A 13335-nucleotide genomic window follows, 5' to 3' on the forward strand; every position below is an offset into this window, starting at 1 on the left:
CCTATGTGGTTAGTTAATAATGGAGATGTGTTGACTAATCATCTGATTTAATTTAGCAACATTAAATTCTGAAATGAAATTGATTAAAAAACAGTGAATCATTAAAACAAGTAGTCTTCAAATAAAAGTAATGGGAAATAAAGCACTAACCCTGCAATATATGGTCAGGTGACATAAACCTAAAAAGCGATGATGGATGATGAAATGATCTGTTACGAAGCAGCAGCCAAAATCTGGGCCATCTGCCTGCAGGTGTTCAGCTTAGATGGCCTGGCTCCAGGGGAAAACCAGTTTACCACAAAAACTAATTTACAATCCCAGTATCATAGTTCCTTATTTTCTAACAGATGTGCCTCCAAACCAAACTGAACAACAGGAACGGCACAGAGCAGTGGATCAGGTCCACCTGATTTTTGGATAATTGCTGTCTATCTGCTGAATTGTTGCATGCAGCAGGTGAGAACATGCAGTACTTTTATCCGTTCATATAACTGTCGCCTCAATAACAATAATTTCAATGCATTTTGTGGTGAGTTTTAATATCCTTGAATCTTCTATTACAAAATGTAAGCATGCATACAGTATGTGTGTGGGTGTCTACATTACTTTAATAGAAAATGCTAGCAATCTCTCATACATGTAATAATAATAATAACATAATAACTGCACATACACAAAAGTACAAGTCTGAACTTGAAGTCTGAGCTACAGTGTATGGTCTGTCTTTGAACACTGTTCGCATCTCCTGTAATACATCCATGCCTGGGCCCTGTCACAGATTAGCTGTCTATTTTAGAATGCTATATCTGTATGTCCATTCAATCCCATGATATTCCCGTGATTTTTAAGCTGATAGGCAAATATCTTTGGAAAGGATGTTGAATATTTCAGGTGGCCCTCAGCAAAGTGGGAGAATTATTCCATTGGACAGTCATTTCCCGAGGATATGGGCATCAGCAATATACCCTGGCTCATCAGGGAGCGTTTTTAGCGCAGGACTGCTGACACAGCTTCCGCCAGAAATAGCTCATGACTTGCAATTTAGCCACGGACAAGACCGGAGATCATTTTAGAATAACACGATGTGACTCTCCCTCAGATTTTTGAGAGATACAAACCTGTACATCCTGATGACACTTTGTGATATTTGGCTACACAGATAAACTCGACTTGAATTTTGATGCTGTCACCTTACTTCTCTATTTACAAGGTGTTTCCTTCGCTGACGTGACTCCTGTGGGACATTTCAGGTGGGTGGCGCTGTATTTGACAGGGACAGCAAATTAGGAAAAAGACTACTATCTGCATGGAGAGGGCAGACGGGTGTTAAAAATAACAGCAATAAAACCAGATATGATTGGTTATGCAGTATGCTCATGGCAGCACCAGACAACTGTCTGGGCTCACAGTGTCATATTGAAGCCTTCATAACAGTTTGTGCTTGGTTCTCTGTTAATTTGTCATGGTGTTTAGTGTTAAGCTGAGCGTGTCACCGCTGTCATATCTTATTAATAATAATTATTATAATAATTATAATATATAATAATTTTATTGCATCTAATCATGTCATGTCTCATATGCACTTGTATTTATTCTCAATATTCATTCGTTTATTCAGATTGCCCTATTTATATGATAAGGAAGTTTTGCTTATTTTTTCTCTTATTTTTCCGTTTTTCCATAAAATAGGAAGCAAGCCAGTATCTTTACTCTGCTTTACATGCCCATATTACAGTGTACAGGCTACAGCAGGAAGGTCTAACCGAATAGGATGTTGGACTGGAAAAAAAAAAAAAAACACACACAAAAGAGATCCGGAGAGTGTTTGTTCAGCCCGTCACATCTACTCAGGGTGGTGCTCAAAACTAGAGGTCCCCTGTTATCCATCCGTCCTATATTACAAGAGCAGCTGCCACTGTACCCTATCCTTCCCAAGCGCCCTCTGTGACAGCTAACTCCCAGCTATTTGGCTTTCTTTTGCTTCAGGCAACACGGTTCTGACACAGAGCTTACTTGTTTGGAGTTATGAGGTGTCAGGCTGGACAACTTCATCGCAAGTGTAAAAGGGGGAGATTTTTTTTGTTTTCTTTGGAATGTGTAGGTGGGAGCAACACATCATTTGTTCACAGCATTTTCTGAAATGTCTTCAATGAATAGTGAATCAAACACCAAGTAAACACCATCTATTTAGCAGAAAGGGTTCAGACAGTGACGTTCTAAATTTAAAGCATATTCATAGGTGTAGTTTATGTTATATGTCATAGACAGGTGGACCACCCCTCAGTCATGAAGCTCTTGTTTCATAGATGTGATGTCATAGATGATTGACAGGAACTAATGCTGTCACCAGTTGCCTTTTTGCCAAACATTTCATAAGCTTTTTATATTCAAATCTCATGTAAATCAAATCAAACTGTAAGCCAAGGTCATGACTGCTATATTGCCACTTGCCTGTAAGCAAGAGAAAATTCCATTGCCAAAAATAAGTAGACATCAAAAATACATCAACAGGAAAAATACAATACGTGAAACACAAGACCAGCAATGCTCTCAAGGTGCCAATTAATGTATTGATTATCTTTGTACTATTTTAATATCATGCATCTACTTGAGCGTATACAGTTGTGCAGGAGGGTATGGAGGAAAGCACTGAGGTTGTTGTCGCAGTATGTAACATTAGTCATATTGATTATGGTTGGAAGAAAAAAAGGTTTGTGGCTTTGAGCTTATATATCATCCCTTGTGTGCTTGCTGTGCACTGCTGCACAGTATGTCAAGTGTTTTAGTCTCTGTAGACTCAAACGTTTAGGAAACAAGAAATGTTAGAAATGCATCAAGCGTGTGTGTCTGTGTTTTAATAAGCTGCTCAACCCTGAGAAACAGCCTTTGTTTTTGCAATGATTAAAAGAGATCAGTCTGACAATCAAAGTCATCAACGGAGTGCACTAACTTTTTGAGTGCTTGTTGAAGCTGAACTGCGTATGCTGAGTCACTGGTGTCACTTAACCCTTTAAACACTGCTTGTATAGGCTTAGTTTTGTACCATACTGAATGTGAACTTACTGCCAAACTGAAGACAGCCAGAAACAGTGCTAAGAAATATTGCTAAGAAAATAAATTAACTAACTATAGAGTCAGTAACTACAAATCTTTGAGCTGAACAGAATGAAATTATTAAAATGGGCAAACTGATTCATAGTCCCATAGGACCTTAATATGCCAAATCACTGTTGCAAATCACTGTTTAAAATAATGATGTTTTATGGTGTGACAATGCTGTGGTTAAGCTCTGATTAGGTTTGGGCACAAAAACCACTTGGTTAGGTTTAGGGAAAGATCATGGTTTGGGTTAAAATGATCACTTTAAATGTGGTTAGTACTTCCTAAAAGTTAGGCTACCTTCATCGTCATGGCAACTGTAAAAACCACGTTACTTTTTTTTTTTGAAAACATGACACTCACAGTTGGAAACGGGAAGCGAGCAGTCATCTCCTGCAACAAAGTCCACTTTCTGCCACTTTTTGCCATCTAACTAACTATCTAAACATCCACCCAATGCACCTCCTCCTAAGAAGGAAGTCACCTTATAGTGACATCATCTGAACTGAAAATTACTATGGCTGCTAGATGGCGTAAATGTACCTACAGGTTGTTTTTGCCTGCCTGAATTTTAGACCTATACTGTCATTTTTCCTGTGAGGACGGGCTGACATTAAAACATGTTGTTTTTAGCTTGTTCTGCTGACCCCTAGTGGCCAAAAAAATGAAGTTAATGCTGCTTTAAGTTTAGGGAAAGATTGTGGTTTTTGTTAAAAAAGGAAGAAAGAATAGTCAAAGCGCCCCTTCTTGTGCTTCAAGTCAGTGGTGTCTTTTTAATTTATGTAACCAAGATCAAAATCTCAACTTACTAAATGCTTCAAGTTGCCTAAACAGAACCATAAAAATGTTGATCATGCTTTAGTTTCCAGGAGAAGATACTGAATTCATTAACAATAAACATTTTTGGGATTCATTCAATATGAACACTTTCCATTGGCAGTGTGCAAATTCATCAACAGTTATTTACGGATACTATTTGCTCATATAAATAATGCTCACTCGTTGAATACTTTTTTTCTTTAGCATACAGTTTGTTAAGAGACATTCAAAAACAATGCCACTAGATCTCTTCAGAGATTGAAATGACAGGAAATAGATTTTAGCCAGCTTCTGATTATTAAAAGCTTCACCTTGATACTTTAAATAAAGTTAGATGGCTTATTGTAAGAGGTTACTGCTAGTTCTCTCATTATATACTGTGTGAGGTGTCTAGTGTGCCACAATAAATCAGGGTAGTCCAGTAATCACAGATGTTTTTATGCACTAACTCAGTGTTGTGCACTTTTTTTTGTCACTTTTTTTCACCTTTTTTGCCAAGAACAATAAATTAGCTTAAACACAGCCAGGGCCAGTGTTGTTTTAATGAACTGGAAGTGTATAGTACATCACAAGGCAACTACAGAATGTGCTGAGGAAGATATCAGACTATCTCTTCTCTCATCTTTGCTCACAGGTTTCAGGCAGTGTTTCTTTGCTTCAAATAATGCAGTGACATATCAGAATACACACAGCTGCAGATTTAAAAGAGGAGCGGCTGTGTGTACTGCAGGTGCATTATAAAGCTGTCTCATCCCTTTCCTTATCTTAAATGCAGTTCTGAAAGGTGTGTTTTACATTTAGCCTCCAGGTGTTATCTTACATCTTTCTGTCTCATCTTAAAGGCAGATGTGTACTCAAAGTTATTGGCGCGCGCACACACACACACACACACACACACACACCCCCTTCTGAATAGTTAAAACGTTACACACACACACACACACACATCTTATACCTGACAGGCAGGGCGTACATAAACCCAGACATGTCTGAATATTTGGACGCCCAGAGTACACCATGGGAAATATGATAGATGTCAGCAGTCACAATGCATGATGGGAAAAGTGATAGATGACTGCAATGACAGCGGCCACGCCTTTTTGGTTTTTGCCTGAGAACGGCAAAAAAAAAGCACAGTGATGAATGATTTTGCTTTATGGAACCTGATGAAGCCCTGCAGTTGAAATGTTACACAAGGAAAAAAAAAATAGCTTACAGTCATTCTTTGTTGTGCATAACAACTATTCATAGAGTAGGAGGCGAATTTAAAAAAAACACCTGCTGCTTCTTCTATGTTACCATCTCCACTGACAGGAGAGATAATGTATTCCTGCTCTGCCGTGATGATGAGTATCAATTTTCTGAAATGAGGGAAAATTATTTCTCATTGACTTGGCTAGATTAGATGTCTTAGCAATGTTTCACAAAGTAAGTTCATTTATAAAGCACCTTACAAAAAGCAGAAGGTCACAAAGTTCTTCACAAAACATAAAATGCAGACTTAGGAAGAGTAAAAACACCAGGGACTTGCCTCGCTCTGATTATAAGGCATATTCATGGAAAAAAAAAAACTGATGGACTATTCATCTCTAGCTATAAAATATGAATCCAGCAGAACTTTAGCAAACTTACTATCATGCTGCTCTGGGGAAAGGAATTACAGGGTTTTGGGCTGACATCACCTCTTCGACATTAATTTTAGCCCATCATGTAATTCCCTACAAATGTGCTGATAGGACATAGTTACATCCTGAACACATAGAGGATAGATGGAAAGATCATAAGTGTAAAAGGTAATTGTATATATGTGTTTTTGACTTTTAGCTGCTTTGACAGCTGGGAAGGTTGTTCTTCACAATTTTTTTTTTCTTTAATACAATATGCACAATTACAAGATTACAAGATTGTAAGATGGGTGGGCTTGCATGCATGCACTCCATATGGGTTCACAGTCAGATCCAATGCCGGTCGAGTGTTGGTGTGACATAGTATGAGAGGCGTATGCCTGGGCTTTGATTAATTAAAATAAAACGATGCTATACTTGCTCCATGTAGGATTATTCTCAGATAAAAAAAAAGAACTCGAATACAAGGGTGTCCGTTTTCTCATGAGCACAACATGAATGCATTAGAGCTGTCTCTTTATCACTCCAACATTGCAGTATAACAGCATATTATTATATAAGAGTTACTAAATATAAGACTGGCACTGTGTGTTTATATCAGTGTATGTGCATATATATATATATATATATATATATATATATATATATATATATATATATACAGTAAGTTTGTTTTCTGCAAACATAACTGCAATACTGTATCAGATGAACTTTCTGCATGTGTGTTGCTGTGTTTTCAGTGTACATGAGCTGCTAATAATATGAAGTCTATACTGTAAATGGGTATATATGTATACATTTTCATATACTATATGCATAGAATTTCTGTTTATTTAGATTCTAAAGATTGAGTTTTAGCTATTATATATTAAATATCATTAACAAAAAGAATAGGGTCCAACAGAATATGACAGCACAGACAGCTCCAGCAACAAAGGAGAAAATACCACCAATGCTTGGTGCCTCTTGAGCACAGTGAGTTCACTCATGGCTGCCTGTCTCGCCTCCTGAAGCAGATTCTCATCCGTTCTGGCCAGTCTTTGGTAAACAGGCCATCTTGTGCAATACACATGGCAGAGCCAGCTCCCGGCCAAAACTGACAGATACCAAACAAAAAAAAAACTGCAGGAAAACAACACGCAAAACAGTAAGTTCTTCCATGTTTGATACTTTCTGTTCGCACTCCCTCTCTTTCCATCTGTTCGGCCTGAACTGACTCCATGAACACACACACGGTCTCATCGACGGTACTTTGAATGCATACCGTCGACCAATAAGCAACCCTCGAAACAACCCATAAAAGTAAATGTTGCGCACAGCCCAATATGCACAACTACATGCTTACACATCACTTCCATCCCTCCCGCTTCTCCCATATCATCTGATTTATTCATGGGGGCAGATTAGGGCTGTAAGGCCAATATAAGCCGGTTGCATCATTGTGCGGGTAAATTGCTTAGTTACTGGGAGCTGCTTGTTAGATTTACAGCTCCTTAATGGGGTGAAATTGAAGGAGCGATGGTCGGTTTAATTAAGGAAGCTAAAAAGAGCTGAAGAGCGACTTCCAGAGCGCTGATGTGTACATGCAGGCGGCGCAGGGTGGGGGTGAAAGATGATGCATAGATGGGTGGTGTGTGTTTACATGGCTTCACCGTTATTTAGTCAGGGAGCTTCTACTGAGCACCTTTCTCCTTTTCCAGCATGGTTTTATCAAAATCATCCAGCACCACTGTTCCCACCTGGGAGCTACCAGGACAGCTACAATCCTCCTGAGTCTCTGCTGGAGAAGGTCTTAAAGGGGAACTCTAACAGACAAACAAAGTCTGCTTACAGGTGTTGATCAGCGCTATGCAGTAGTAATATTGTGCAGTGTGAAAAAGTTGTATAAAGCCTTTTGTGTCTCCGGAGGGATCTCAAGTGACATCACTTCAGTCAGAATCGGTTGTGGTTCTGCTGCATCAATTTTATCTTTTAAAAAATAAAAATAAAAAAAAACAGTTCATTTTGAGCCCCGCAACATAACAGGAGTACAATACTAAATCAGTGCAGTATTTTTTTGAAGGGTAGTTCTGGTTAAATTACAACCTGGGTAATAAGATGACTTTGTTGTAGCAATGTCACTGTATTTTTTTTTTGTTTGTTTTTTGTTGTGTTTTTGTCTGCAGAACCACAACTTGTAATAAAACAGAATTATCCATGATCTCTGACTTTGATTTACTGACAAAGAACCTTCATCTGACTTCTCATGCAAGCATGAGTTAACAGTAAATAGCGAGAACGTGTGACGACTGGTCATATCAAAGCTAACTTTAAGATGTTCATGGTGCTGAAACTATTGCTTAAAAACAGCTGTGTGATTAACAAAGTAAATGAAAGATGTACGTTTTCTTCTCTGAATATATTAAATGTAACTGTCAATCATTTCTGCACACAATAACTGTTAATTCTATTGCTACAAAAGGAAGCACAAAAGAGGAAAGAAGCATAAGAGGAAAGTAGTAAAAACGCATGAAAATGTTCAGTAACTGGAAATATGATCAGATCAGGCTACAGACATAATAGTTGGATGTATAAATAGGCTTTTTTTTTTGGTAACAGGTGACCCATAAATTTAGAAGCCAAAGATATGTTGTTTAGAGCAAGCCTATAGATGCCTAATTCATTAATTGTGTGTGTGTTTGCTTGCTGGAGTCTAGTTTTCATCTACATGTGTAGCATTAAATCAAAGCTGACGTGTGTGTACGTGTCTGTCTCTCTTTCTCTCGGTGTGTATGTGTGTCTCTATTTTAACCTCTGCATTATATAAATCTCCATGGACCGACTTGCTTTGCTTTTATTTTCCGAGAAGTTTCTGGAGCCATCCTGCTGCAAGTCTTCTGTGAAAAGCAGGGAGTGAAGGCACCCTGAGGAGCTGCTCAGCTGTTCGCCGCGTCCTATTAAAACACTGACACCGCTCCAACAATGAGCTGAGACGTACATCGAGCATATATGATGCGCGCTTCATTAACATTAAAATGACATTTGTCACACACTGGATCCCTTTTTTTTTTCCTATTTCATGCTCAATGCTCTGTTGTTTCAACTACTAGATGATTTTTATTGATCTACATTGGCAATCATTAGGAATTGGATCAGAGAAGAAATTGATCTCCACGCAAACAGCTTCCATCCAGTCTAACAACCTCACTAAGTCCTCCTCACATATGCAAAAAAAATTGTACTTTTGCCATCCGAAACAAACATTTTTTTTGTGTGCTTCATGCAATTGAGTTTTATCTGAATGCGGGGCTTCCAGCTGTGAGTTACAAATTGTACCATATCCCAGTCGAATCACCGGGGTGGCTGTCATTGTCTCCCAGGAGTTGTAGCATTATTCACTGTCTGTGGAGCAGCTCCAGGATTTGTCTGTGGCTGATGTCATCGCTACAAGCTGAGCAGCTTAAAAAAGGGACTGCTTCAAATTCAGAAATTTCACCTGAGCTGTAAAACACTATCTTTTTTAAACCGATTAAATCCATTAACTCTATCGTTAACTAACATTAACTAAATCTAATGTATCCATGTTTTGGATGTTACTGTTGAAGTTAACATGAGTAATACAGGCAGGGAAACAAAGCAATATTTTCAATTACGATCAACTGAGAAACACACACATTTAAGATTTTTCATGATTGATTCAAAGTCTCCAGTTTAAAATATGAATATATCCTATAATGTCTGCGGTCCAAAACTGAGCTGGCAGCTCTATTATAAATCACTTCCTCCTATGTGTAACTTTTATTACAAGGTTTGATAGGAGAGAGATGTTTTCTATGACCTGGGTACAAGACAGAAGTAGAAATAAAGCCTCTACACTGAGAAAGGGTTCATGTATTTCATATTAAACAACAACACATAAAGAGTCGTGGTTGCTTAATATATATTTTAGTAACCATATTATGAGCTAATCTTGTATTATATCCTGGTAACATGAAAAGCTGGAGGGAGGGAAGTGCTTAATTCATCAACAAGCTAAGCTAAGCTAAACTAAGCTAGGCAGTTAGCTACATATCAATATTAATCTATTGTCAAACAGGTCTGTCTTTTGAAAGAATCTTGTTTACTGTTGTTTTTTACTATCTTTAAAGCTCCTGGCTTTTCTCCTGTGCTAGCCTGAATTCAGTTATTCTGAGAGAAATTACAACCTTGAAGTTCTCATCGGGGCAATTATCGCATTTTGAGACAATATGTGTCCTATTTTATTATGGAAGCAGACTAAACATGCACATTTTAGAAGAAGAAGTGCCCCAGAGAGGTTTCAGTATTGTTTTAAACACAAATAATTGACTCTCAAACTGTTTATTCAGCACCAGTATTCATTTACTTACAGAGATAATTTAAATGGAAATTGCAGATTGCAGATAAATGAAAGTTAATACCAGGCCTCTTGAGGACCTTCCCAATGTTTTTGCCCCCAGTAGTTTGTTCCCACAATTCCCCTCACTACAACACTCCTGACTCATAGTTGAGATGACAATACACACATATATATATGTTACTGTATATGAAATGTATACAGCACAAATACACTATCGTAGCATTTATCTATAGAAATATTTCAAACATACACTTCTGCTTGAATATTTTTTTAAATATGTTTCTGGCTACACAAAGAAGTTTCGCTACCAGAGGACTGCAACCAAAAAGAGACATTCTCTCACAAAAATAAATCATGTTTTGGACACTTCTTCTAATTTTTCAATCAATCTTGAAAAGAGCTTTCATTCAATAGACACAATAACCTCAGGTGCAATCTGCAAGAGAACAGAATGTCCCCGAGAAACAGTAGGAAAAAAATACAATACTAGTTGTTACAAACACCTAAAGAAGAGACAAGTCAACAAAACCATCTTTCCAAACCTGGGAGTGTTTTCTCTCGCAGGTCGATGAAAAGCCCGGCGATCCTGATAGAACAAGCCTGTCCTTTTTCCAGTTTCAGTCTTGATTTCAAAAAGAATGCGCGTTTACTTTGTGTGTCTTTGTGAGGTTACAAAAGACACAATTTATTAATCTAACATGCGCCCGGGCTGCTTTAGGACTCAGCACGGCTTCCTGAACACACCTTCTTTATCTTGCCCGGCTTACAGCCCTGAAATTGCAATCAGAGATACACTGACACACCCACAGCGGTAAAAGCTGAGGCACAAACCACTGTACAATAATTTATATTTCATCTCTTATTCATTAACTTACTCAACCTCAGACTTGGAACCTCATCACCTTGGTTTCACACGCTTTATGTGTGGAGTGTATGTATTTTTGTGCATCTATACGTGTTTGTACGTGTGTGTGTGTGCGTGTGTGTATAAGAAACAAAAGGGCCGGCTCGTGCGCATAGGGAAAACATGAACCCATTAAGGCCTCGGGGCTTATCTATTAGCCGAGAACAATCTCAATGACCTTTCTGTCTTTGCTAATTTCACACAATGGCCTGACCTTTAAGCAAGTCTGTCGCAGACATGCGGCCAGTTAAGGATCTTTGCCGCAACAATGGCGCTTTATCCTGCCCGCAGACGACAAAGAAGGCTGTAATTATCTTCTCTATTATTATTGAGCCTCTTGGACTTTTTTTTTTTTCCATTCTCCGCTCATGGAAGGTTGATATTAAAATGATTCGTTTTTCACTTACTGTGATTCAAAACTCATGCCTGTTTGTAAATAATCTATATTGAGGTCATTGCTAATGAATAATTATGTTTCAAAGTAAATTTCAGCTGCATTGTGGCGTTGCATTTGTTTTTTGATTTTTATCAGCTTCAAAGGATCACACTCGAAGGCGAGAGGCCATGGAGAGTTTGCTCCTCAACAATTAGCTTGCATGTAAAAATGTTTGTCCTTCAGTGGTGTAAGAGGCACTCAAAGCCCTTACTTAAGTGAAGCTACAGACGCATTATCAGCAGAAGATACTTACTAGATCTACGTTTAACTATGTTATATACCAGTGGCAGCTGATGACTCAAAAAACTGGGGAGGACAGGAGGAAAACCGAACCATGGAGTCATGTTATTTTACACTAGTTGGCTATTTATCTGTACTTTCTTATGTTATGTTCTTATGTTCAAATGCAGGCTGTGCAGAGACCTTTAGAGGGGCAGCTGCTAAAAGTTAAAAAGGGGCATATGGAACAAGATTTTACAACACCAGACATCAACATAATTTATAGCATGACCTGTTGAATTGTTGTAACCCATATTCAAACAGAATGTAACATGGAATCTATAACATGCATAACTGCAACATACTATATGAAGCTGATAATCTGATACAGGTTCAGATCAGTGCTGAATACTAGAAAGACTGAACACTAAAATCATTTACAGATCTAAAAGTGTAGGTTCACATCAGTAAGTATTAATGCATGTATCAAATACATGACTTATACACTCTTATCTATATGCACCACATACAAAATATAGTCTACAAAGCTGACATGTTAACACTGTTATTCTAGTTACTTTTATTATTTAAAAAGTCTTAATTCTAGTTACCGTAAACGTATTACTCAATATACAGCATAGCTTAAAAACGAACAAGACTGATGAAATTGTCACAAAAAGCAGTCGGACCTCCTGCACACTCATTCACTAATCACACAACAACAACCACCACTCAATTAAAAACGGGATCAATTCCAAACGAATCAGACTCTTTCCATGTGAGTCCAGACACCTCACTGTAACTCTTCAAAAGCTTCAGTGTCCAGTAAACTACCTGCAGCACATTATATTATCTCCGCTGCATTCTTGTTAAGAAGGTAAATTCACACAACAGCCACAGAGACATTTAACCATCAGAGATGAAATTAGCGACCAAAGAGACAGAGAGAGAGAAGCTGTTTCTGACTCACGTTATCTGACGTCTTCTTTCTTTCATGGAGATGAAGCATCCGTGACATAGCGTCCATTTATGGCTGTTGGTCATCTTGTTTGTTAGTTAACAGAACTTTGTGGCTGCTGGTTAATCAGTCTGATATCATCAGCAACAATGACAAACAAGCTAACTCTCCCGGCTGTTTCATTTAAATTATGTTGTTAGCTTTCTACTGTTATTGAGAGGAGTTCGCTTGAGAGCAGCAGTACGTCGACCGCAGCACGTCCCTGTAGTCCGGCATTGGATCCAGCTGAGGCAGCGAGGCCCAAGGCTGTGTCAGCGGCGCAAAGCTCCCCATCCGCTCCCCAGCAGCAACCTGCCACTGCCACGCCCCCCAGTCCAAGTTCATTCTCCCCATTAGCTTAACAACAGTCTTCAACAGTCCTTCACGGCTGCTACTGTTGTGTTGGCTAACGCACCTAGCTATCTACTGCTCGATAAAAAAAAATAAAAATAAAAAAAGCTAAACGTGGATTTGAAAACAGGAAATTTGGACTCTGTTGAAAAGGCCAAAATAAAACATATTTTTTTAGTGATGTGTTTAAAAGTAGTTCGCAATTTGTACGTTGTAATTCATTTCCTAATATGCTACTGTATGAATCTATCGGTCACATGGATGTATTATAAGAGCTGGATACCGGACTAATAATGGCGCCCATTCAGTCCTATAATAACTCCTCGCCTGGCGCATACCATGGATGTATAAAGAGAACTTAGCTGGAAGGCTAGCAGAGGCTAGCTGGCTGTGCTTCTCTCCGGTCATGCTGCGGCTAACGCTCCGCTAGCCTCTCAGCTAACGTTAGCCCCGGCTCTCCATGTGGATCCAACCAGAGCGCCGAGCCCGGATCTGTTATTCAGGTTAAAGTGGGGAGAAGTAGCGGGT

At 38.6% G+C, this 13335-nt stretch overlaps 1 protein-coding gene across 2 annotated transcripts in view; it reads right to left on the minus strand.

Annotated features, from left to right (window-relative positions):
• Positions 1–13134, minus strand: part of brinp2 (bone morphogenetic protein/retinoic acid inducible neural-specific 2) — a 192713-nt gene extending 179579 nt beyond the window's left edge. For both annotated transcript variants that reach the window (XM_044367724.1, XM_044367725.1), the window contains exon 1: positions 12430–13134. The gene's annotated coding sequence lies outside the window, so the exon portion shown is untranslated. The remainder of the gene's footprint in view (positions 1–12429) is intronic.
• Positions 13135–13335: the final 201 nt, after the last annotated feature.

The sequence above is a fragment of the Thunnus albacares genome, chromosome 12 (genome assembly GCF_914725855.1).
Source record: "Thunnus albacares chromosome 12, fThuAlb1.1, whole genome shotgun sequence".
Taxonomy (NCBI): Eukaryota; Metazoa; Chordata; class Actinopteri; order Scombriformes; family Scombridae; genus Thunnus; species Thunnus albacares.